Source organism: Nerophis ophidion, linkage group LG27 (genome assembly GCF_033978795.1).
Source record: "Nerophis ophidion isolate RoL-2023_Sa linkage group LG27, RoL_Noph_v1.0, whole genome shotgun sequence".
Taxonomy (NCBI): domain Eukaryota; kingdom Metazoa; phylum Chordata; class Actinopteri; order Syngnathiformes; family Syngnathidae; genus Nerophis; species Nerophis ophidion.
In genome coordinates this window covers 24,864,194-24,891,693 of record NC_084637.1, presented here as the reverse complement: position 1 = coordinate 24,891,693, position 27,500 = coordinate 24,864,194, and the positions used below count along the sequence as shown (strand labels likewise).

General features: G+C 38.0%; 1 protein-coding gene and 1 long non-coding RNA gene across 3 annotated transcripts in view; one reads left to right on the top strand and one right to left on the bottom strand.

The window, feature by feature from the left end:
* The window catches only part of LOC133544069 (beta-1,3-galactosyltransferase 1-like), a 328,797-nt gene that overhangs the window by 227,538 nt on the left and 73,759 nt on the right, over positions 1-27,500 (top strand). For both annotated transcript variants that reach the window (XM_061889101.1, XM_061889102.1), the window contains one exon: positions 5,936-6,022. The gene's annotated coding sequence lies outside the window, so the exon portion shown is untranslated. The remainder of the gene's footprint in view (positions 1-5,935; positions 6,023-27,500) is intronic.
* LOC133544089 (uncharacterized) lies at positions 23,004-26,432 on the bottom strand. The gene is made up of 3 exons (XR_009804583.1): positions 26,355-26,432; positions 26,203-26,255; positions 23,004-23,263 (listed from the first exon to the last, which is right to left on the bottom strand). It is a non-coding gene; the product is annotated as an uncharacterized LOC133544089 (long non-coding RNA).

Here is a 27,500-nt window from a genome sequence, read left to right as displayed (position 1 = left end):
GACTGGGCTGGCACGTTGTTTGTATGGCGGAAAAGCAGACGTGACGACAGGTTGTAGAAGACGCTAAAGGCAATGCCTTCGAGGCTCGCCCCCAGTGTTGTTGTCCGGGGGTAAATCGGGAGAAATTCGGAAGAACGATTGCCCCGGGAGACTTTCGGGAGGGGCAGTGAAATTCGGGAGTCTCTCGGGTAAATTGTGAGGGTTGGTAAATGCGTTGTTACAGCATAATACCGGCGGGCCAGCTCTGATCTTAATTTGATATTACCTCAAGGGCCAAATTAAATTACACAACCCGCGGGCCAGAGTTTGACACCCATGGTTTAAAAACAGTGGGCCAAAATTTAAAAACGAACAAAGCCGCGGGCCGATGTTGAACAAATTAACCTTTTAATAGGGACCCAAACAAGTTTTGCATTGAATATTGAACAAGCAAGGCTTATATAACTTTATAGTGACGTGCAAAATCGACTTTGAAATAATAATAATAATTAAAAAATATCAATGGCATATCAAATAAAATTTAAATAAAAATTGAATGCCTCTTTTCGGCGGTGGGGTTGAGGTGGACAGGGTTTGGTGATAGCGGGGGTGTATATTGTAGCGTCCCGGAAGAGTTAGTGCTGCAAGGCGTTCTGGGTATTTGTTCTGTTGTGTTACGGTGCAGATGTTCTCCAGAAATGTGGCATTTTTGTTTGGTGTGGGTTCACAGTGTGGCACATATTTGTAACAGTGTTAAAGTTGTTTATACGGCCACCCTCAGTGTGACCTGTATGGCTGTTGACCAAGTATGCGTTGCATTCACTTGTGTGTGTGTGTATAAGCAGCATATATTATGTGACTGGGCCGGCACGATGTTTGTATGGAGGAAAAGCGGACGTGGAGACAGGTTGTAGAGAACGCCAAAGGCAGTGCCTTTAAAGCCCACCCCAAATATTGTTGTCCCGGATTAAATTCGGGAGGGGCACTGAACTTCGGGTGTTGCCCGGGAAAATTGGGAGGGTTGGCAAGTAAGAGTATTAGTGGTGAATGCGGTGTTACATCCGCGGCCAGCTCTAATGTTAATTTGATATTGCCTCAAGGGCCAAGTGAAATTGCACGGCGGGCCAAATTTGGCCCATGGGGCCAGAGTTTGACACCCATGGTTTAGACCAGGGGTAGGGAACCTATGGCTCGCAAGCCAGATGTGGCTCTTTTGATGACTGCATCTGGCTGTCGGATAAATCTGAGCTGACATTGCTTAACATGATAAGTAATGAATAATTCCACTTGTAATAAGTGTTAAAAATAATGTTCAAAACATAAAACATTCTCATGCATTTTTAGTCCATCCATCCGTTTACTACCGCACCTGTTCAAGAAGTTGCGTTAAGAAGTTATTTATTTATTATTGGTTAGTGTGGGGCTTGTCCTCCTGGGGGTTCTTCAGACCACCAAACACCGACATGAGAGCCTGTTTCAGGGTAACACTATTGTTTTATTTTTCAATAAGTCTCTCAGTTGCTTTCCAGCAATTGTATTTTTCTCTTTCGTTCTCGCTCGCACTCTGGCTCCAGCCCCAGCCCCATCTCTCCTCCTGGCTGCTACTTATAACAGAGCGACAGGTGATTAGACAACAAGGCCCAGGTGGGCCATCTACGCAGCTCTCGCTGATTTCGAGGCCGGTCCTGGCACACCCCAGTTCGCTGCAGGCCCACGGGCCACGCCCCCTCCACAGTTAGCTTCAGAATAACAATGTTTTTACAAAGAATAAGAGACCTATCATACTCTAGAAATGTTGGTCTTACATAAAAATGCACGCGTTTAGTTGTGTTCAGTGTTAAAAAAATATTATATGGCTCTTACGGAAATACATTTTAAAATATTTGGCTTTTTGGCTCTCTCAGCCAAAAAGGTTCCCGACCCCTGGTTTAGACTGTCAAAAAAAACAACAGCAATTAGATGTTTGTCACTTGAGGGCCCAAACAAATCTAACTTGGTGTGTGTGCAGTGTAAACGGGGCCAAATTTGCTACGCGGTACCAAAGTGAGTGGTATGCATAGTTGCATGACCTCACGTTCATCACATAAATATATTTCATCACTGGAGCAGAGTTGAAAAGTGCAGCCGTCGCAAAAACCGGAATGGAAAGTTCCCGGGTGTTGCTGCTCCTCCTCCGTGTGAAAATCAGCCGAGGGAACGCCGCAAGTGGGCTGCCCACTGTCACACCAAGCTGGCGACTGCTGCTCGGAAACCATTTAAAGAGCTTTGATGTTACACGCGTTGTATTTGTGTCTTTCGGGAAAAAACACACACATTGTGTGTTATATACTGTATTTTTCGGACTATAAGTGGCAGTTTTTTTCATAGTTTGGCCGTGGGTGCGACATAAACTCCGGAGCGACTTATGTGTGAAAATATTAACACATTACCGTTGTCAGGCTTGCTCCTGACAGTTTGGTTGTGTTTTAGTTTTTCCTCTGTGTGTAGTATTTCCTGTCAGCGCTCTTGTTTTGGTTCTGTTTCCTGTTTGTCTCCCTGAGTGCTGTGTCCCCTCAGCTGTGGCTGATTGGCACCAGGCCACACCTGGTGTCAATCAGCCAGATGCTATTTGAATCTGCCTTCCCATCCGGTCCATGCTGGATTATTGTCACCACTACCTGTCAATGTCATTAATACTTATCGTTGTAGCTGTGTCTACTTCTGTTCACTCTGCTCATGTCATAGTTCCTTCATGTCACTAAGTGGTTTTTTTTCTAGTCCACAGTTAGCCTTTGTGCCAAGTTTGTTCTCCGCCTTGTGTGCGCCTTTTGTTTGTTCTTGTTTTAGTGTTAAATTAAATCATGTTTTCCCGCACAATCCCTGCCGCCTTCTCTGCATCTTGGGGTTCGTCACAAACTCAATGTGACAACCGTAAAATATCAAATAATATTATTTATCTCATTCGCGGAAGAGACCAAGAAAATGTCAGCAATCGTCACACACACGTCAACCAATAAGAATTTTTTCGGGGGAGGGTCATGGCAGAAGTGTATTGTGGGTCATGGAATGCTAACTGCTATATGCTACTGCCATAGCTATTAAAATGGTGATTTGTCTGTGTGATCATGTTTTGTTTTTTGGTCACTCAGTTCCTGTTTTTGCACTTCCTGGTTTGTTTTCTTACCATAGCAACTCATTAGTTTTCACCTTGTCCTCATGCCATGCACCTGTCTCACGTTTTGCACTCGCACACCTGTTTTCACTGATTATGTCACTGCTATTTAAGCCTGTCTGTTTCTGTTCTTCGTCCTGGCAACATCACCTTCTACCATCATCTATCACCCTCGATTTGTCTACTCACGTCATGCAATGTTTCCCAGTTCCATGCCAAGTTAGTTTTTGTTTATAGTTCATAGTTTCTGCCTTTGTGCAAGTCTTTCTTTTCATTAGTCAAGTTTGTTCTCCGACATTGTGCGCGCCATTTGTTTGTTCCTGTTTTTTGTTTATTGTGTCAAAATAAAAATATGTACTTACATTCACGCCTTGCCCGTGCCAACTTTCCTTTGCCTTCTAGAAAAACAAACCCCAAAGTCCACTCCAATCGCTTTGCACCTGGGGAAAACAATCCACGCCAGAGTCCAAGTCCTGACAAATGGATCATTTCATCGTTGGCGGTAACTTATAAAACTGGACAAAAATGGAACCAAAAAGGAAAACATGTATTGCAGGTTACACAATATCAAATAATATTATTCATCTCATTCGCGGAAGAGATGAAGAAAATGTCAGCAATCGTCAACCAATAAGAATTCGGCGGGGGAGGGTCATGGCAGAAGTGCATTGTGGGTCATGGGATGCTAACTGCTACATGCTATATGCTACTGCTGCAGCTATTAAAATGGATCATTTCATCATTGGCGGTAATTTATAAAAACTGAGAAGGGCTGAACAAAAATGGCCCCACTAAAAGGAAATCATATACTGCAGATTACAAGCTGGATGTAGTGAAATATGCAGCAGAAAACGACAAGAGTGTCAGGCTTGCCCCTGACAGTTTTGTCTATTTCCTGTCTTTCTCCCTGAGCACTGTTTCCCCTCAGCTGCGGCTGATTGGCACCTGGCCACACCTGGTGTCAATCAGCCCACTCCTATTTTTACCAGCTTTGTCCTCCAGTCAGGGCTGGATTATTGTCGCTCCTGTCGTGTCGTGTCAATGTCAGTTCTACTTGTTGTTCCTACTGGTCGTGTCATTGCAGCATAGCGGTAAGCTGTATTTGTTAGCTGTTTGTAGCTTACTGTTTTTGTTCCCTGCTTCCAGTTTGTTTTCATAATACAAGTAACGACTTCTCTTTCCTGCTCGCTACCTGCTGGCTTCCACGCTAGGCTCGTTATCTTCCAGCTCCCATCCTAGCTCTTTTAGTTTGTTATCCGCCTTGTGCGCGCCTTTTGTTAGTACCCTTTTGGTTGTTCTTGTTCTAGTATTTTAATTAAATCATGTTATCCTATTCAAAGCCTGCCCCCTTCTCTGCATCTTAGGGTTCGTCACCCACTAATTCTGACAAAGAGGAAACGGCACATACCTTTGGAGTTGGCAGAGTTGTTTAGAAGCGACATCGAGAAATAAGATATCATCGGATTTATCGATTAGGAATGACGGCTTGTTTGGTAAACGTATAGCAAGTTATATATGTTATAATTATTTGAATGACTCTTACCATAATACAGGAGTGTCCAAAGTGTGGTCCGGGGGCCATTTGCGGCCCGCAGCACAGCATTGTAAAAATACATTTTTTTATTTTTTTTAAACAATACAAAGTGGAATAAAATAGCAAATTGGTGAAATGCAACGAGAAAAAGTTGCATTGTTGACTCTAATAACACAATTTTTTTTTTTATAATTCCTCAAAAAATAATAATGAATCAAAATCAATGTTTCTAAAAATTATTGATTGATATAAGGACAAAAATTACATAAATACAACAAAAATATGAAAATTATTTAAGAAATTACATACTACTTATATACAAATACTAATTAGACTAAATATTCTACTGATTGCTATTATAAATATACAAAACAAATTACACAATATATTATCTGAATATATTATCACTTAGATAATATATTACACAATATATTATCTAAGTGTAGAATGAAAAATTAAAAATAAATTAAAAAGCATGACCTTTTTATGAGTGGGACACTTTTGGGTCCCCAAGAATTTTAATTGATTTTAATAACTGTTAGTTAAAAAAAAAAAAAAAAAAATTCTAATCAATTTTGCTACGAATTATTGACCTATTTAGGATCCAATATTCCACTTTGAAAAACTTTTTGGTAAAAATATTGTATATTTTGTATTTTTGACCCAAAAAATAAGGTTTTGACAAAAAGCTTGTAAAATGTAAAAAAAAAATAAATAATGAATTCGAATTAGAGATTCAAAGGTTTTATGAAAAAAAAAATATCTGACTTATTTTTTTTTTAATTTTTAAGACTGAAGCCCTTCTGGGTCCCTAGGAGCTAACTCGAGGGAGCCCCAGCAATAATAATAAAAAAAAAATTATATTGTATTGGTTTTGAAAATGAAAAAATATCAAAATGACCCTTGCGTGCTTTGATTTTTCAGTTTGCGGCCCTTAGTGGAAAAAGTTTGGACACCCCTGGCATAATATGTTACGTTAACATACCAGGCAGGTTCTCCGTGTGTTATTTATGCCTCATATAACGTACACTTATTCAGCCTGTTGTTTACTATTCTTTATTTATTTTAAATTGCCTTTCAAATGTCTATTCTTGGTGTTGGGTTTTATCAAATAAATTTCCCCCCAAAAATGCGACTTATATGTGTTTTTTTTCCTTCTTTATTATGCATTTTCGGCCGGTGCGACTTATACTCCAAAAAATATGATATATTTTGTGTTCGTACACTTCCGTCTGCTTTATCGTCTCTTTCCTTATGTGTCGCACTTGCAGGTTCCGGTTTTTACGTCACGATTTGTCAGCAGTGGGCGGAGCAGCTCGGCTTCTGCATGTTCACTTGGACGTCGCCAATATGTGGAGGTGAGTCCAAACCCGGAGGCGGCACATGCTGGCACGTCCCCAACCAAACACCGATGGCTACTTGTGACAATGGAAAATGAATGATTACCATATTTTTTTTCCGGGCTATATTCAAGCCGGGCATCACGGTGGAACAGGGGTTAGTGGATGTGCCTCATAATACGAAGGACCTGAGTAGTCATGTGTTCAATCCCGGGCTCGGGATCTTTCTGTGTGGAGTTTGCATGTTCTCCCCTCCGGGTACTCCGGCTTCCTCCCACTTCCAAAGACATGCACCTGCGGATAGGTTGATTGGCAACCCTAAATTGGCCCTAGTGTGTGAATGTGAGTGTGAATGTTGTCTGTCTATCTGTGTTGGCCCTGCGGAGTACACCCTTGTTCAGGGTGTACTCCGCCTTCCGTCCGATTGTAGCTGAGATAGGCGCCAGTGCCCCCCGCAAACCCTGGTAGAAAGTGAATGGATATATTCAAGCCACCCCCACAACATTTTACAATATAAATATATATATATATATATATATATATATATATATATCTATATATAGATATATATATATATATTTTTTTTCCATATATAAACCCTGTTTCCATATGAGTTGGGAAATTGTGTTAGATGTAAATATAAACGGAATACAATGATTTGCAAATCCTTTTCAACCCATATTCAATTGAATGCACTACAAAGACAACATATTTGATGTTCAAACTCATAAACTGTATTTTTTTTGCAAATAATAATTAACTTAGAATTCCATGGCTGCAACACGTGCCAAAGTAGTTAGGAAAGGGCATGTTCACCACTGTGTTACATCACCTTTTCTTTTAACAACACTCAATAAATATTTGGGAACTGAGGAAATTAATTGTTGAAGCTTTGAAAGTGGAATTCTTTCCCATTCTTGTTTTATGTAGAGCTTCAGTCGTTCAACAGTCCGGGGTCTCCGCTGTCGTATTTTACACTTCATAATGCAATGGGAGACAGGTCTGGACTGCAGGCAGGCCGGGAAAGTACCACATTGTTGTAAAACTTGTCTTGTTGAAATAAGCAGGGGCGTCCATGATAACGTTGCTGGGATGACAACATATGTTGCTCCAAAACCTGTATGGACCATTCAGCATTAATGGTGCCTTCACAGATGTGTAAGTTACCCATGCCTTGGGCACTAATACACCCCCATACCATCACAGATGCTGGCTTTTGAACTTTGCGCTTATAACAATCCGAATGGTTACTTTCCTCTTTTTTGTGGAGGACACCACATCCTCTGTTTCCAAAAATAATTTGGAATATGGACTCGTCAGACCACAGAACACCTTTCCACTTTGCATCAGTCCATCTTAGATGATCTCGGGTCCAGCGAAGCCGGCGACGTTTCAGGATATTCTTGATAAATGGGTTTGGCTTTGCATAGTACAGTTTTAACCTGCACTTACAGATGTAGCGACCAACTGTAGTTACTGCCAGTGGTTTTATGAAGTGTTCCTGAGCCCATGTGGTGATATCCTTTACACACTGATGTCGGTTTTTGACGCGGTACCGCCTGAGGGATAAAAGGTCCGTAATATCATCGCTTACGCGCAGTGATTTCTCGAGATTCTCTGAACTTTTTGATGAATGTATGGACTGTAGATGGTAAAATCCCTAAATTCCTTGCAATAACTCGTTGAGAAATGTTGTTCTAAAACTGTTCGACAATTTGCTTACAAAGTGGTGACCCTCACCCCATCCTTGTTTGTGAATTACTTAGCATTTCATGGAAGCTGCTTTTATACCCAGTCATGGCACCCACCTGTTCCCAATTAACCTGCACACCTGTGGGATGTTCCAAATAAGTGTTTGATGAGCATTCCTCAACTTTATCAGTATTTATTGCCACCTTTCCCAACTTCTTTGTCATGTGTTGCTGGCATCAAATTCTAAAGTTAATGATTATTTGCAAAAAAAAAAAATGTTTATCAATTTGAACATCAAATATGTTGTTTTTGTAGCATATTCAACTGAATATGGGTTGAAAATGATTTGCAAATCATTGTATTCCGTTTATTTTTACATCTAACACAATTTCCGTTTCATATGGAAACGGGGTTCATATAAGCCGCGGATACACTATATTGCCAAAAGTATTTGGCCACCTGCCTTGACTCACATATGAACTTGAAGTGCCATCCCATTCCTAACCCATAGGGGTCAGTATGACGCCGGTCCACCTTTTGCAGCTGTTACAGCTTCAACTCTTCTGGGAAGGCTGTCCACAAGGTTGCGGAGTGTGTTTAATAGGAATTTTCCACCATTCTTCCAAAAGCGCATTGGTGAGGTCACACACTGATAGAACAGAATAGAACAGAATAGAAAGTACTTTATTGATCCCTGGGGGAAATTCAATAGACAGTAAAATAATAAATAATATAATATAGATCCTATATTATATATATAATATGTGAATAATATAAATATTTTCTACATATATTCTACAGTTAAGTGCAGTCAAGGAACATATGCATTATACAGTCTGATGGCTGTCGGTATGAAGGACCTCCTGTGTCGTTCCGTGTTGCATTTTGGGAGTCTGAGCCTTCCACTGAACGTGCTCAAATGATGTTGGTCGAGAAGGCCTGGCTCTTAGTCTCCATTGTAATTTATCCCAGAGGATAAATTAGAATTGTGTTTTTATGTTGATTTAATAAATGAATAAAAACAATAAAATAAAAATTTATAAAAAATTATTCAGCGGCCTGGTACCAATCGAGGTGGTTGGGGACCACTGTTCTATCGGGTTCAGGTCAGGACTCTGCGCAGGCCAGTCAAGTTCATCCACACCAGACTCTGTCATCCATGTCTTCACGGACCTTTCTTTGTGCACTGGTGCACAGTCATGTTGAAATTGTCCAAAATGTGTTAGCATTCAAAGTTTATTTCACTGGAACTAAGGGCCCTAGCCCAACTCCTGGAAAAACAACCCCACACCATAATTCCTCCTCCACCAAATTTCACACTCGGCACAATGCAGTCCGAAATGCAGCGTTTTCCTGGCAACCTTCAAACCCGGACTGGTCCATCAGATTGCCAGATGGAAAAGTGTGAGTCATCACTCCAGAGAAGGCGTCTCCACTGCTTTTTTAGTCCAGTGGCGACGTGGTTTACACCACCGCATCCCACGCTTGGCATGGAATCATTTTTGGTGATTTAACCCCCAATTCCAATCCTTTGATGCTGAGTGCCAAGCTGGGAGGAAATGGGTCCCATTTGTATAAACTTTGTTATGACTCAGCCGGGGTTTGAACTCACGACCTACCTACTGAATATATAATTTTTAAATATTACATATATGTCATATTGATACTATTGTACATTTTTAGTCTACTTAATACCTGCATTATCCGTTCCATCCTTACCCTTTCCATCCTTTGAGACTGAGCTACTGTGTGGAACAATTTCCCTTGTGGATGAATACAGTTTGTCTAAGTCTGAGTCAACAGCTGGACAAGACTTTAAGTTGTTTTTTTAACAATATTTTTAGGAAACGATGAACCAGTAGCAACATAATATTTTATGCGACGCTAATAATGTATCCGCAAAAACATTATGGGATGTCACAAACATTATATTTTATTACGTTTGTCTAACATAAAAAAAAAAAGGGAAATCTCCTACAAAGGTTGGTAAGGAATATGGCATTTCGCTATTTTTTTAGAAATAGATGTAATAAATTGTGACGTTTCCTTGAGAGGAACCTTGAATTATTTCCAACATTTAAATAAAAAAAACAAGTCTGGGCTCCTTCAAGGCGGCTGACAGGGATGTTATAGAAAGTATGAGAATGTGCGAGCTGCTGCCTGCTCTCCTTTCACGTACATAATAATCTCCCATTTGTCAATTTACACCGGATTTTTGGCAGGGATATCATTTCCGTCGTCTTCACCTCTTCTAGCGCTCTGTCGTTTCGTTACTCGGTTGAATCCCGGAACTCTGCGGTAGCGAAAATGAACTAAAAGAGCAAGAAGAAGGACAAAAACTGGAATCCCGGGGGAATTGTCAGCTTTTGGGTATTTTTTAGGTTTAAGTAAGCAGAGGAGACCATGCAGGTAGAGAAAGGGGGGGGCGTGGCCACATTGGCAGACCAATAAATAAATGCTCTTTTAGAAATCAAAACATATTTTGGGAGTTTTTGACTATAAGAGTCATTTTTATTCTCTAATGAATAAAACCAAAAGGACTGGTGCTTGAACAGTGTTTACTACTAGGAATGTCCCGATACCAATATTTTGGTACCGGTACCATCATGTATTTTGATACTTTTCTAAATAAAGGGGACCACCAAAAATCTCATTATTGGCTTTATTTGAATAAAACATTTTAGGGTAAATAAAACATATGTTTATTATTGTAATTTAGTCCCTAAATATAATAGTGAACATACTAGACAACTTGTCTTTTAGTAGTAAGTAAACAAACAAAGGCTCCTAATTGGCAATGGGTCCCATTTTTTTTTTTTATGGTCTTTGGTATCACTCTGCTATTATTTTGTCAATATTATAAGGGACAAACTGTAAAAATTGATTATTAATCCACTTGTTCATTTACTGTTAATATCTGCTTATTTTCTCTTTTAACATGTTCTATCTACACTTCTGTTAAAATGTATTAATCACTTTTTCTTCTCTTGTTTGGATACTTTACATTAGTTTTGGATGATACCACGCATTTAGGTATCGATCCGATACAAAGTAGTCACAGGATCATACATTAGTCGTATCCAAAGTCCTCATGTGTCCAGGGATATATTTCCTGACTTTATAAAAACAATATCCATTTTTAAAAAAGGGAAAAAAATATTTTGTGATGATTAAAAAATATCGACGTAATCATAGTAGTATCGACTAGATACTCTATATCATTACAGTAGATGTCAGGTGTAGATCCATGGCATTTGTTTACGTTCAGGCGCGCTAGCTTTTGTTAGCTGTGAGCAATCATATCCTCCTCCGGTGAGTAGTGAAGCATGTTTAGCTCTTCCTCGTCCTGCAGTGATAATGATACTTGTAAGAAACTTACTATATTTGTTGCCATGGATGCAAGGATTAGTGATTTAGAAGTAGCTACAACACTTCCTGAGGGTGTTTCAGTGTTATAACTTCACCTTTATCTTTAGTTTTTAGGCCAAAATGCATCCGTTTTCCCTTTTCTGTCTACACTCTGTGTCTGCTTGTAAGTACTCTGTGTGTGTGCGCTGCCGAACATGCTCATCTGTTGGTAAAAACCTGACGTAGCGACACGCCCATTAAAAAAAAAAACCTGGGACTTTTCAAACAGAGTATAGTACCGTTTTTCATTAGTACCATGATACTATACTAGTACTGGTATACTCTACAACCCTACTACTCACTTTACTAATGATTTATATTTGTAAATACTGGTATCAATAAAGTGTATCTGCTCATGTACTTCTGTTGTAAAAACAAGAATAAATTATACGTTAAAATGAACGTCCGGGTTCATCATCTCTAGTTTACATAAAACCAGGGAGACTCTTGGACGTTACTTTTACCACATTGCTGAAAAACTATTTGAAGTATTCTTGCTTGGATTTAGTGGGGACATTAGACGCCAGCCAGTTTTACTGCAGTTTGGCGTCCGAGCTCATCTCATAATAGTCGATGAAGCAGTGTGAAAAGCATCCATTTATTTTAAAAACATGGCTTTATTCTTTACTTTGCTTGCATCATTTCGTGATTCCACAGATTGTGGTGGCTTCCTAATGAAGTGATTAACCGAGATGGAGTTGTGATACAAACACACCATCTTGGTTCGCAGAGCGTGTTGTCGGCTCGCCGTTGCCCTGGAAGAATATCGGAAATAATTGGCTATTAGCGTATTTGGGGTAAAAGAGCATGATGAATGGTGCTTTGAACCGGCTCGGGTGTTTGTCCGTCTGAGTGTGCGTGTGTGTGAGTGTGTGTGTGTGTTGTGTTTGTGTGCGTGTTTGTGTGTGTTTTGCATTACAAAGTCACATTGACAGTCATTACTATGCAGAAGGCGACTGACATGCTAGTAGACTCCACTGCAGCAGCTGCTATTTATAATTCTCTGGAAAGGATCTCTACATCAAAATGTAATTTGAATGAAAACTATATGTATATATATATATATATATATATATTTTTTTTTTTACATATATATGTATATATATATATATATATATATATATATATATATATATATATATATATATATATATACGTATATATATATATATACATATATATATATATATATATATATATATATATATATATACATATATATGTAAAAAAAAAAAAAAAAAATATATATATATATATATATATATATATATATATATATATATATATATATATATATATATATATATATGTAATGTTTGATCCTGTTCTGTCGCCCTGTAATGTTTGTTATTATTTATTATTACATATTATATATATAGTTGGCAGACCTGTCGGCGATCCTGTTCTGTCTCCCTGCAATGTTTGATCCTGTTCTGTCTCCCTGTAATGTTTGTTATTATTTATTATTATATATTTTATATTATATATATATAGTTGGTAGACCTGTCAGCGATCCTGTTCTGTCTCCCTGTAATATTTGATCCTGTTTTGTCTCCCTCCATCCATTTCCTACCGCTTGTCCTTTTTGGGGGGGGGGGAGCTTATTGCAGCTGCATTCGGGCGGTAGGCGGTGTACACCCTGGACAAGTCGCCACCTCGTGGCAGGGCCTCCTGTTCTGTCTCAAGTAAAGTTTGTTGTTATTTATTATTATATATTATATATAAAGTCGGCAGATTGTCAGCAATCCTGTTCTGTCTCCCTGTAATGTTTGATCCTGTTCCGTTTCCCTGTAATGTTTGTCTAATCTTGAATGGGATTGTGGTGACAATTTGAATATCCCCTTGGGGATTAATAACGTATTTCTGATTCGAATTCTGATATTGTTATTATTTAAATAGACATTTATTCATCCATTTTATACCGCTTGTCCCGTTCGGGGTGGCGGGGGGCCAACAGGTATATATTTCCCTCGTTAGCCTACATGTCAATAGGTCATTGACCGAGCTAGCATCACACTAAGAAACATACTAGCTTTTTTAGACAAGATCATAGACTATATTGGACAATATTGTCAGGCTTGCCACTGACAGTTTGTTTGTGTTTTAGTTTCTCCTCTGTGTGTTTAGTATTTCCTGTCCTTAGTTCCTGTCAGCACTCTTATTTTGGTTCAGCTTCCTGTTTGTCTCTCTGAGTGCTTTGTTTCCCCACACCTGATGTCAATCAGCCAGCTCCTATTTTACTTACTTTGTTCCTCCAGTCAGTGCTGGATTATTGTCGCACTTGTGTTGTTGCTTCCTGTCGTGATTTGTCGATGTCATCATTACAGCTACTACCTGTCGTGCTACTATTCGTCCTTGTCGTCGTAGCGGTAAGCTGTTCCTGTTAGCTATTTGTAGTTTGTTTTCTCCTAGCTTTTTGGTTTGATGTTTTCTTGTTAGTCATTAGCTGTTTCCAGTTTTTCTGTTTCCTGCTAGATACCTGTTAGCTTCCACGCTAGGCCTTTTGTTTGTTATCCTCCCACGTGTGCGCTTTTGGTTTGAACCCTTTGTTTGGTTTTGTTCTAGTTTTTTATATTAAAACCATGTTTTCTCACTCCATGCCTGCCTCCATCTCTGCATCTTGGGGTTTGTCAACAACAAACGTTGACAAATATAGTTTACATTCCAAATGTCCATTTCCATTTATGACAAGTAAAAAAAAAACATAAATGCCTCACTTATCTTACCTATCAAGGAGGAAATTAGCAAGTGTAGCGTCAGATGAAAAAATCTATCAATCATCTCCATCTATCAAAGGCATCCCCGATACAAATCCTCGTTTTGTTCCTGAATAAGTTGAGAATGGTAACTTTTAGATGTGCAAAGGTCTGACATGTTTAATAACTTTATCGGTGGCAGTAGCGAGACGAAGATGGCAACCTGGATGTGACAAACTCACAGACTTTCTAATTGGTCAGACGGTGGAGGGCGGGGCATCGAAATGAAAACAATAAGGAGATTTCGGGGCTGTAAATCTAGTTTTGAAATGAGACTATCCCCGCTGATCTTCAGTTATCAGTTATAGAGGTATTGGGACATAATTTATTAATGCCTTTTAGGGCATTAATACATTACGGTGGCACAGTGGCACAGGGATTTGTGCCTGTACCTCACAATCCAAAGGTCCTGGGTTTAATCCTGGGGTCGGGATCTATCTGTGTGGAATTTGCATGTTCTCCCGGAGACTGTGTGGGTTCCCTCCGGGTACTCCGGCTTCCTCCCACCGCCAAAAACATGCACCTGGGGATAGGTTGATTGGCAACACTAAATTGGCCCTAGTGTGTGAATTTTGTCTGTGTATCTTTGTTTGTCATGGTCCATGGCCCAGATCATGTTTTGTCATTTTCTGTTATTTTTGGACTCCTTTAGTTCCTGTTTTGTGCACCTCTGGGTTTGGGGATTAATTGGGTTCACCTGCCTCTGGTTAGCTTTTGTATTCACCTTGCTCGCAACGCTCAGTCTGGCTTCCTTGTTTGCGAATGCAACAGTCACGTTGGGTATTCCTCATGTTCTTGACTTACGATTCCTGTGCTGGGTTTTTTTGCCTTAGCTTCCCCTTCAAATTGGCACACATCCCTTTTGTTGTTTGTTTCCCGCATGTTGCACTGTGTATGATTTATGGATTAAATCACGTTCCTACCTCACGCTGTCGTACGGAGTTGTACGTCTGCAGTCTGGGAGGAACGACCTCGCAAACAAGCTGCGACCCCCCTCCGCCGTAACAGTGTTGGCCCTGCGATGAGGTTGCAACTTGTCCAGGGTGTAACCCGCCTTCCGCCAAAATGCAGCTTTGATGGCTCCAGTACCCCCTTGCAACCCTGAACAGGCATACTTGCCAACCTTGAAACCTCTGAATTCGGGAGATGTGGGCGGGGATTGCTGGTAGCGGGGGTGTATATTGTAGTATCCTGGAAGAGTTAGTGCTGCAAGGGATTCTGGGTATTTGTTCTGTTGTGTTACGGTGTGGATGTTCTCCCGAAATGTGTTTGTCATTTTTGTTTGGTGTGGGTTCACAGCGTGGCGCATATTTGTCAAAGTGTTAAAGTTGTTTTTTACTGCTACCCTCAGTGTGATCTGTATGGCTGTTGACCATGTATGCATGGCATTCACTCATGTAAGTTTGTAAAAGACATATATATTATGATGCAGGGCCGGCACGCTGTTTGTATGGAGGTAATGCGGATTTGATGGCAGGTTGTAGAGCAGGGGTCACCAACCTTTTTAAAAGCAAGAGCTACTTCTTGGTTACTGATTAATGTGAAGATAGATAGATAGATAGATAGTACTTTATTGATTCCTTCAGGAGAGTTCCTTCAGGAAAATTAAAATTCCAGCAGCAGTGTACAGAGTTGAGATCAATTTAAAAAAAAAAAAAAAAAAAAGTAAAAAGTAAATAATGGGAGTTTAAAAGGAAACAAAATAGAGAAATATTACAAAAAAGGGCTACCAGTTTGATACACACTTAAATGAATTGCCAGAAATAGCCACTTTGCTCAATTTACCTTTAATAAATAAATCAATATGTATAAAAAAAAGGGTATTTCTGTCTGTCATTACGTCGTACATTTTTTTTCCTTTTACGGAAGGTATTTTGTAGAGAATAAATGATGAAAAAAACACTTAATTGAACAGTTTAAAAGAGGAGAAAACACGAAAAAAAGAAAATTACATTTTGAAACATAGTTTATCTTCAATTTCGACTCTTTAAAATTCAAACTTCAACCGAAAAAAATGAAGAAAAAACTAGCTAATTTGAATCTTTTTGAACATTTTTTAAAAAGAATTTATGGAACATCATTAGTAGTTTTTCCTGATTAAGATTAATTTTAGAATTTTGATGACATGTTTTAAATAAGTTAACATCCAATCTGCACTTTGTTAGAATATGTAACCAATTGGAACAAGCTATATTTCTAACAAAGACAAACCATTATTTCTTCTAGATTTTCCAGAACAAAAATGTTAAAAGAAATTCAAAAAACTTTAAAATAAGATTTAAATTAGATTTTACAGATTTTCTAGATTTGCCAGAATATTTTTTTTTATTTTAATCATAAATTTGAAGAAATATTTCACAAATATTCTTTGTTGAAAAAACAGAATTAAATCAAAATGTATTTATTATTCTTTACAATGAAAAAATAAATAAAAATACTTGAACATTGATTTAATTTGTCAGGAAAGAATAGGAAGGAATTTAAAATGGTGAAAAAGTACGTATTTACAAATCCTGAAATAATTTTTAAGGTTCTGTTTTTTCTCTAAAGTTGTCTTTCGGAAAGTTATAAGAAGCAAAGTAAAAAAAAAAAAAAAAAATTAATTTAAACAAGTGAAGACCAAGTCTTTAAAATATTTTCTTGGATTTTCAAATTCTATTTGAGTTTTGTCTCTCTTAGAATTAAAAATGTCGAGCAAAGCGAGACCAGCTTGCTAGTAAATAAATACAATTTAAAAAATAGAGGCAGCTCACTGGTAAGTGCTGCTATTTGAGCTATTTTTAGAACAGGCCAGCAGGTGACTCATCTGGTCCTTACGGGCTACCTGGTGCCCGCGGGCACATCGTTGGTGACCCCTCTTGTAGAGGATGCCAGGGGCAGAGTCTTTAAGGCACGCCCCCAATTTTATTGTCTGGGTGGAAATCAGGAGAAATTTTGGAGAATGGTTGTCCCGGGAGATTTTCGGGAGGGGCACTAAAATTCGTGAGTCTCCTGAGAAAATCGGTAGGGTTGGCAAGCGGTAGGAAATGGATGGATGGACATATCAGGGCCATTTAATGATGACTTCACATGACTTGATTACACATGGCTCCTTTAAAATTTTAATGCACTCAACATAAGTGCATACCTTTTTTGCCTTTACGCACATCTTGTATATATTAAATATATATTTTTTATTTCCTTCCTGTCTGGCAGTCGGCCTCCAATCTGAAGAAATATACAATAATTATCCATTTAGAGAACTCCAGCCTAATGCGTTTTGTCTTATTTTTGGTTAATGTATTTTTCCGCGCACAACTGCGTGTAAGTGCACGTAATGCATGCACCGTTGTGCAGTAACGCATGAATAAGTGTGTTGAGAGTGCAAAGAAAAAGAGCACGAGCGTTTCTTCTGCTTCACTTCTTTATTCTCGCTAATTTGTGATGGTGCCCGGAGAAAGTTGTGAAGAAGGTCCTAGTGGTCGCTTTCAAATGTAAATGTTCCGACGAGTGCTTATGAAAAGTGGAGTTTTGCCATTTTCATTCGCTCCTTTCATGCAAATTCCAAAAAGTAATATCAGTGAGGTCTGTACTATTCAGCACCTTCCGCGTCTCAGGCACTTTCCTCCTTTCCTCCTCCATTCGCCGCGCAGCCAAGCTCGTGTCTAAGCATCGTCGCCATTGGATTAATGAATTGATTGAAACTTTCCTTAGTGGATTGCACATTACAGTACGTATTCCATACAATTGACCACTAAATGGTAACACCCGAATAAGTTTTTTAAATTGTTTAGGTCAGGGTCCACGTTAATCAATTCATGGTACAAACCCCGTTTACATATGAGTTGGGAAATTGTGTTACCTGTAAAAATTAACGGAATACAATGATTTGCAAATCTTTTTCCAAATATTTTTTTTGCAAATAATAATTAACTTAGAATTTCATGGCTGCAACACGTGCCAAAGTAGTTGGGAAAGGGCATGTTCACCACTGTGTTGCATCACCTTTTCTTTTAACAACACTCAATAAATGTTTGGGAACTGAGGAAACTAATTGTTGAAGCTTTGAAAGTGGAATCCTTTCCCATTCTTGTTTTACGTAGAGTAGGGATGATGTTTGATAAGAAATTATCGAGTTCCAGCCTATTATCGAACCGATTCCTTATTGATTCTCTTATCGAGTCCAGATAGGTTGTTGTACATGGGGAAAAAAAAACAATATTTGGTTTGACAAAAGCTCACTTTTATTATATAAGAATAAAATAAAATAAATAAATATTGACTGTTGTTACCTGTAATGACTGATTGGCATAGTAATGCCGGGTTTGTCCATCCGTGGATGCGTCGACAAGAACACAGCAATAGTAAGTTTAAATGATTTATTCAACTTAACAAAAGCAGGCTACGAACAAAAATACTGGAGCTAACAGACAAAATAAACCAAGGGCGCTAGCATAAAAGCTAGGAATAGAAAACATAAAAACTAAGACTGGCACAAAGGCACACAAAAAAAATGAAAAACAATTCATCGGCGTGAGAGCTGGAATAAAACAAAGGTTTAGCGTGAAAAGCTAGCGAGAATATACTTACATGAAGTCAGTCAATACAGTTGCTAGAAGGCAAATTTATGGACCCAGACTGAACAAAGAAAAGAGGAAAGCTCATATAGGGAGAAATCAAGGAGAACCAGGTGTGTGTAGACAACGAGGAGCAGGTGAAATCAATGTGTAACCATGGTAACGGACTAAACAGGAAGTAAGTGGGTCAGAAGAGAACGAAACAAAGATGGAAAAATAAACATGTGAAGATCTGAGTCACGGATCGCGACAGTTACCTAAAGTATATTAAGTGGGATTTTTCCGAAAAACAAATATATACAGTAACACAAAAATAACCTGTCTCTGTGATCACTAAAGGTGTATAAATAGTAATATAGTCCATCCATCCATCCATTTCCTACCGCTTATGTTTGCGAACTGAGGAAACTAATTGTTGAAGCTTTGAAAGTGGAATTCTTTCCCATTCTTGTTTTATGTAGAGCTTCAGTCGTTCAACAGTCCGGGGTCTCCGCTGTCGTATTTTACGCTTCATAATGCGATGGGAGACAGGTCCGGACTGCAGGTGGGCCAGGAAAGTACCGGCACTCTTTTTTTACGAAGCCACGCTGTTGTAAAACTTGTCTTGCTGAAATAAGCAGGGGCGTCCATGATAACGTTGCTTGGATGACAACATATGTTGCTCCAAAACCTGTATGGACCTTTCAGCATCAATTGTGCCTTCACAGATGTGTATGTTACCCATGCCTTGGGCACTAATACACCCCCATACCATCACAGATGCTGGCTTTTGAACTTTGCGCTTATAACAATCCGAATGGTTACTTTCCTCTTTTTTGTGGAGGACACCACATCCTCTGTTTCCAAAAATAATTTGGAATATGGACTCGTCAGACCACAGAACACCTTTCCACTTTGCATCAGTCCATCTTGGATGATCTCGGGCCCAGCGAAACCGGCGACGTTTCAGGATATTCTTGATAAATGTGTTTGGCTTTGCATAGTAGAGTTTTAACTTGCACTTACAGATGTAGCGACCAACTGTAGTTACTGACAGTGGTTTTATGAAGTGTTCCTGAGCCCATGTGGTGATATCCTTTACACACTGATGTCGGGTTTTGATGCAGTACCGCCTGAGGGATCAAAGGTCCGTAATATCATCGCTTACGTGCAGTGATTTCTCCAGATTCTCTGAACGTTTTGATGATTTTACGGACCGTAGATGGTAAAATCCCTAAATTCCTTGCAATAGCTCGTTGAGAAATGTTGTTCTAAAACTGTTCGACAATTTGCTTACAAATTGGTGACCCTCGCCCCATCCTTGTTTGTGAATTACTTAGCATTTCATGGAAGCTGCAAATCCTTTTCAACTCATATTCCATTAAATGCACTACAAAGACAAGATATTTGATGTTCAAACTCATAAACTTAATTTTTTTTTGGCAAATAATAATTAACTTGGAATTTCATGGCTACAACACGTGCCAAAGTAGTTGGGAAAGGGCATGTTAACCACTGTGTTACATCACCTTTTCTTTTAATAACACTCAATAAATGTTTGCGAACTGAGGAAACTAATCGTCGAAGCTTTGAAAGTGGAATTCTAGAGCTTCAGTCGTTCAACAGTCTGAGGTCTCCGCTGTCGTATTTTACGCTTCATAATGCGCCACACATTTACTATGGGAAACAGGTCTGGACTGCAGGCGGGCCAGGAAAGTACCCGCACTCTTTTGTTAGGAAGCCACGCTGTTGTAACACGGGCTGAATAAGGCTTGGCATTGTCTTGCTGAAATAAGCAGGGGTGTCCATGAAAAAGATGGTGCTTAGATGGCAGCATATGTTGTTCCAAAACCTGTATGTACCTTTCAGCATTAATGGTGCCTTCACAGATGTGTAAGTTACCCATGCCTTGGGCACTAATGCACCCCCATACCATCACAGATGCTGGCTTTTGAACTTTGCGTCGATAACAGTCTGGATGGTTCGCTTCCCCTTTGGTCCGGATGACAAAATGTCGAATATTTCCAAAAACAATTTGAAATGTGGACTCGTCAGACCACAGAACACTTTTCCACTTGGCATCAGTCCATCTTAGATGATCTCGGGCCCAGAGAAGCCGGCGGCGTTTCTGGATGTTGTTGATCAATCAATCAATCAATCAATGTTTATTTATATAGCCCTACATCACACATGTTGATAAATGGTTTTCGCTTTGCATAGTAGAGCTTTAACTTGTACTTACAGTACTGACAGTGGTTTTCTGAAGTGTTTCTGAGCCGGTGTGGTGATATCCTTTAGAGATTGATGTCGGTTTTTGATACAGTGCCATCTGAGGGATCGAAGGTCACGGTCATATCAATGTCGGTTTCCGGCCATGCCGCTTACGTGGAGTGATTTCTCCAAATTCTCTGAACATTTTGATGATATTATGGACCGTAGATGTTGAAATCACTAAAGTTCTTGCAATTGCACTTTGAGAAACGTTGTTCTTAAACTTTTTGACTATTTGCTCACGCAGTTGTGGACAAAGGGGTGTACCTCGCCCAATCCTTTCTTGTGAAAGACTGAGCATTTTTTGGGAAGCTGTTTTTATACCCAATCATGGCACCCACCTGTTCCCAATTAGCCTACACACCTGTGGGATGTTCCTAATAAGTGTTTGATGAGCATTCCTCAACTTTATCAGTATTTATTGCCGCCTTTCCCAACTTCTTTGTCACGTGTTGCTGGCATCAAATTCTAAAGTTAATAATTATTTGCAAAAAGAGAATTGTTTATCAGTTTGAACATCAAATATGTTGTCTTTGTAGCATATTCAACTGAATATGGGTTGAAAATGATTTTCAAATCATTGTATTCCGTTTATATTTACATCTAACATAATTTCCCAACTCATATGGAAACGGGGTTTGTAGGTGGCAGGTTTGCCGCCAAGTCAAAACTCGCGGGATGTTATTTTGTCGGTGCGTACTTGTTAAAAGTCGCTGGCTAACGTACTCCGCGTCATTCCGTCAATTCTTGAAAGTCCTCGACTGAATTCTACAGGAAGTTAAATGAAAAAAACTGAAGCTCGCATAAAAAAAAAAAAAAAAATAGAGAGTCGTCCAATTTCCGTGAAAAATAAATAGCATTAGCGAGCTGGTTTGGTGAGCAATTTAAAATGGATTTAAAAAACACGTTCAAAACCTCAAAACGGAGCTATTATTAATTCTGAATGTAGATTTGCAGTCAAATAATTCACAAAATGTAGTAAATTGTAGTCAAATCTGTTTGCTGCTAGCCTGATGTCGTTTACTAGCTATAGCCATGTAAGCTAGCTCATACGACGAGCAATTTTAAAATATAAAAACAATTTTCTAAACATGTCTAACCTAAATTGTGAAAGTAATTTTGCTCTCCAATAATTAATGAAATGTAGTAGATTGTTGTCAAATCTGTTTGATGCTAGTCTAATGTCATTTACTAGCTATAGCCACGTTAGCTAGCTCGTATGATGAGCAATTTTAAAATAAAAAGCTATTTTCTAAACGTGGCTAACGTGTTCTAACAATTTTTTCAACATTGCTAATGTAAATTGTGAAAGTAATTTTTGCTGATAGTCTAATTTCATTTACTAGCTATAACCATGTAAACTAACTCGTAGGACAAGTAATTAATTCTATATTTTTTTCTAAACATGGCTAATGTGTTCTAATAATGTTGTAAACATGGCTAATGTAAATTGTGAAAGTAATTTTGCTGTCTAATAATTCATGAAATGTAGTAAATTGTAGTCAACCTGTTTGCTGCTAGCCTGATGTCGTTTACTAGCTATAGCCACGTAAGCTAGCTCATTTTACAAGCAATTCTAAAATAAACAATGTAAATTGTGAAAGTAATTTTGCTGTCTAATAATTCATGAAATGTAGTAAATTGTTGTAAAAATCTGTTTGATGCTAGTCTAATGTCATTTACTAGCTATAGCCACGTTAGCTAGCTCATATGACGAGCAATTTTGAAATAAAAAAATATTTTCTAAACATGGCTAACGTGTTCAAACAATTTTCTAAACATGGCTAATATAAATTGTGAAAGTAATTTTTGCTGATAGTCTAATTTCATTTACTAGCTATATCCATGTAAACTAGCTCGTATGACGAGCAATTAATTTTTTTTTTTTGCTAAACATGGCTAATGTGTTCTAACGATGTTCTAAACATGGCTAATGTAAATTGTGAAAGTAATTTTATTGTCTATTAATTCATGAAATGTAGTAAATTGTAGTCAAACTGTTTGCTGCTAGCCTGATGTTGTTTACTAGCTATAGCCACGTAAGCTAGCTCATTTTACGAGCAATTCTAAAATAAACAATGTAAATTGTGAAAGTAATTTTACCATCTAATAATTCATGAAATGTAGTCAAATCTATTTTTTTGCTAGTCTAATGTGGTTTAATAGCTATAGCCATGTTGTCATAGCGGGATTTTTGCAGCTTACTGCGAGGTTTGTTCTCCCGGGATGCAACCGGACTATTCCGGACAAGGCTTGCAGGTAGTAACATATTTAATTATTCAACCAACACTCAACAAAGTACAAAGCAGAAAACAACCCGAAGGCAAGCGTGCCTATCGCACACGGAAGCTAAGGCAAAATACTTAGGACATGAAAGGACATGGTTTCATGCCACAAAACTGTGGCATGAAACAAATAGCGTTAACTATGGAATCGGTCATGAAAACGAGCAACATTAACTATGGTATCGCATGAAACCAATAATGACGTCAGGCCGACTGACTGGCACAGACAGGCTTAAATAATGGTCCCTTGATTAGAGCTGGTGCGTGTCCCGAGCACCAGAGGCAGGTGAAACCAATAAGTCGCCATGGAAACTAAAAAAAACAAGGATGCACAAAAACAGGAATTAATAGAGTCTTAAAACTAACAGAAAATAACAAAAACATGATCCAGACCACAGATCATGACACATGTAAGCTAGCTCATATGACGAGCAATTTTAAAATAAAAAACAATTTTCTAAACATAGCTAACCTAAATTGTGAAAGTAATTTTGCTGTCTAATAATTCATGAAATGTTTGTCACGTCTATGGATTTTTTTGGTTTTTGCCATGTTTGGTCATGTTATGTTTAGTTTTTCGGACATTCAGTTCTGTTTTTGCACTTCCTGGTTTGTTTTCGTTTCCATGCCAACCCATTAGTTTCCACTTGGTCTTTAAGTCACGGCCCTGTCCTCAGCCCTCACACCTGTTACTAATCATCATCATAGTCACTATTTTAGCCATTCTGTTTCTGTCCTTGTCCTGGCAACTTTGAACTTTACCTACCTACCTTACCTTCTGAGACGTTTTACCACAGTTTCATGTACCGACCTTCACGCCTTGCTGTTCATTTTTTTTTTTTTTGACCACGCCACATAAGTTTTGGTTTGTTTTGTGCCACAGTTGGTGTCTTTTGTTCATTTGTATATATTCATGCCATTGTGCTGTTTTTTGTTTGAGTATAGTCTAGTTTGTTATCCGCCATAGTGCGCGCCATTTGTTTTCCTGTTTTGAATTATAGTGTTTAAATAAATCAAATATGTACTTACATTCACGTCTGGCTCGTGCAAATCATCCTTTGCGTAGAAGAAGCAAAACTAATCCGAGTCCATGTGTGACGATGATGTAAATTGCAGTCAAATCTGTTTGATGCTAGTTTATCGCCATGTAAGCTAGCTCATATGACGAGCAATTCTAAAATAAACAATGTTATAAACATGGCTATTATAAATTGTGAAAAAAATGTTTCTGTCTAATAATTTATGAAATGTAGTAAATTGTAGTCAAATCTCTTTGATGCTAGTCTAATGTCGTTTGCTAGCTATAAGCTGTAAGCTAGCTCGTATGACAAGCAATTTTGAAATAAAAAAACTATTTTCTAAACATTGCTAATGTAAATTGTGAAAGTAATTTTGCTCTCTAATAATACATGAAATGTAAATTGTAGACGAGTCTGTTTGCTGGTAGTCTAATTTCATTTACTAGTTATAACCATGTAAGCTAGCTCGTATGACGAGAATGTTTTTTTTCTAAACATGGCTAAGGTGTTCTAACAATGTTCTAAACATGGGTAATGTAAATTGTGAAAGTAATTTTACCGTCTAATAATTCATGAAATGTAGTAAATTGTAGTCAAATCTGTTTCCTGCTTGTCTGTCGTTTACTAGGTATAGCCACGTTAGCTAGCTCGTATGACAAGCAATTTTGAAATAAATAAAAAAATATTTTCTAAACATGGCTAAAGTGTTCTAACAATTTTCTAAACATGGCTAATGTAAATTGTGACAGTAATTTTGCTCTCTAATAATTCATGAAATGTTGTAAATTGTAGTCAAGTCTGTTTGCTGATAGTCTAAATTCGTTTAGTAGCTATTGCCATGTAAGCTAGCTTGTATGACGAGCAATTAATTTCTTTTTTTCTTTTCTAAATATGGCTAATGTGTTCGAACAATGTTCTAAACATGCCTAATGTAAATTGTGAATGTATTTTTGCTCTCTAATAATTCATGAAATGTAGTAAATTGTAGTCAAATCTGTTTGATGCTAGTTTAATGTCGTTTACTAGCTATAGCCACATTAGCTAGCTCGTATGACGAGCAATTTTGAAATAAAAAACTATTTTCTAAACATTGCTGACGTGTTCAAACAATTTTCTAAACATGGCTAATGTAAATTGTTATAGTAATTTTGCTCTCTTATACATGAAATGTTGTAAATTGTAGTCGAGTCTGTTTATTTCGTTTACTAGCTATAGCAATGTAAACTACCTCGTATGACGAGCAATTAATTTGTTATTTTTCTTTTCTAAACATGGTTAATGTGTTCTAACAATGTTCCATACCTGGCTAATGTAAATTGTGAAAGTAATTTTGCCGCCTAAAAATTCATGAAATGTAGTAAATTGTAGTCAAATCTGTTTGATGCTAGTCTCATGTCATTTACTAGCCATAGCCACGTTAGCTAGCTAGTATGACGGGCAATTTTAAAATTTAAAACAGTTTTCAAAACATGGCTAATGTTAATTGTGAATTTATTTTGATGTCTAATAATTCATTAAATGTAGTAAATTGTAGTCAAATCTTTTTGATGCTAGTCTGTAGCCATGTAAGCTAACTCATATGATGAGCAATTCTAAAAATAAACATGTTCTAAACATGGCTAATGTAAATTGTGAAAATATTTTTGTTGTCTAATAATTCATGAAATGTAGTAAATTGTAGTCAAGTTGGTTTGATGCTAATCTATTGTTGTTTATTAGCTATAGCCATCTAAGCTAGCTCGTATGACGAGCAATTTTAGAATATATATATATATATATATTTTTTTTTTTCTAAACATGGCTCATGTAAATTGTGAAAGTAAGTATACCTGTAAAGATTGCACTGCATTTTAGGTTCATCCTTAGAATTTCGCTCATAAGCCGGAAAAATCCCTGACTTTTAGTGAGTAGCGTACGTATAAAAAGCAGGAAAATGGAGCTCTGGTTCGACTGTAAAGAACCATTACTCTCGTTGTAATGAAGCGTTCCCTGCTTGCACCCTTTTACAGTCGTCGTCACAGGTGTGTCTTTTAATTCCTTCCCCAAATAGCTGTCAATACGACAAGCACTTGAGCAAACAACAATTAACCCAATTAAAGTGACAGACAGATTCTCTGTTCACACTTAACAGCCACAATGGGAGTTTTAATTAGGTCTTTAATGAGACCAACTTGTTTAGAAAGAAAGCCCCGCTTTAGTAAGTGTAATCGGAGTAGTTTGAACCGGTTGTACCTTTTTTGAAGTGATACTTTCAGTATCGTTGCCAGGTCTAAGCACCGAACCATCTATTAAACAGAACAAGAAGCAAAGAATCAGGCAGAGACAGAGTTAAATTTTGCTCATGAATAGAACGCATGGTGCTGCACACTCAGTTACAGTCTCACCCTGCGCTCCGAGGAACAGCCAACGCGCCCACCATTTTTATTCAGGAGTTCCCGAGTTACATCGCTGAGGTTTCTTCTAAAGGGAGGGGTCACACATTATGCGAGCAGCTCAGTGCGCACAATACGTGATTATATAGAACGGAAATGTGCTGGGGGGCCTTGTGATTGTGCCCTGTCTCTGCTTAGTCCGCCTGCTATTGCCTTATCTTCGTTGAGGTGCACATAATATCACGCTGCAGGACTGCTTGTATCTCACATAATATCACACAAGTAATCACGCTGCAGGACTGCTTGTATCGCACATAATATCACACAAGTAATCCCGCTGCAGGACTGCTTGTATCGCACATAATATCACACAAGTAATCCCGCTGCAGGACTGCTTGTATCGCACATAATATCACACATGTAATCCCGCTGCAGGACTGCTTGTATCGCATGCTTGTTGCCACGTGCAGATTGGATTTTAACCTATTTAAAACATTTCATCAAAATTCTAAAATTAATCTTAATCAGGAAAAATTACTAATAATGTTCCATAAAAATTTTTTAAATTTTTTTCAAAAAAATTCAAATTAGCTAGTTTTTCTCTTTATTTTTTTTGGTTGAATTTCTCATTTTAAAGAGTCAAAATTGAAGATAAACTATGTTTCAAAATTAAATTTTCATATTTTTTTTGTGTTTTCTCCTCTTTTAAACCGTTCAATTAAGTGTTTTTTTTCATCATTTATTCTGTACAAAAAACCTTCTGTAGAAGGAAAAAAAATGTACGACGGAATGACAGACAGAAATACCCATTTTTTTAATATATATATATCGATTTTTTTACTAAATGTAAATTGAGCAAATTGGCTATTTCTGGCAATTTATTTAAGTGTGTATCAAACTGGTAGCCTTTCACATTAATCAGTACCCAAGAAGTAGCTCTTGGTTTCAAAAAGGTTGGTGACCCCTGATCTAGAATAATCTCTTTCCGTAATAATTCTCCTCTTTGTCCTCTCTGTAGTCTGGTGAAAACAACAATAGAATAGAATAGTAAAGAATCGCATCAAACTCCCAACTGAGCAACAAACTAGTTAATAGTTTAAAAAAAAAAAATACAAATAAAAAATACAAATGTTGCCGACATCCACACCAGTGAGCTTC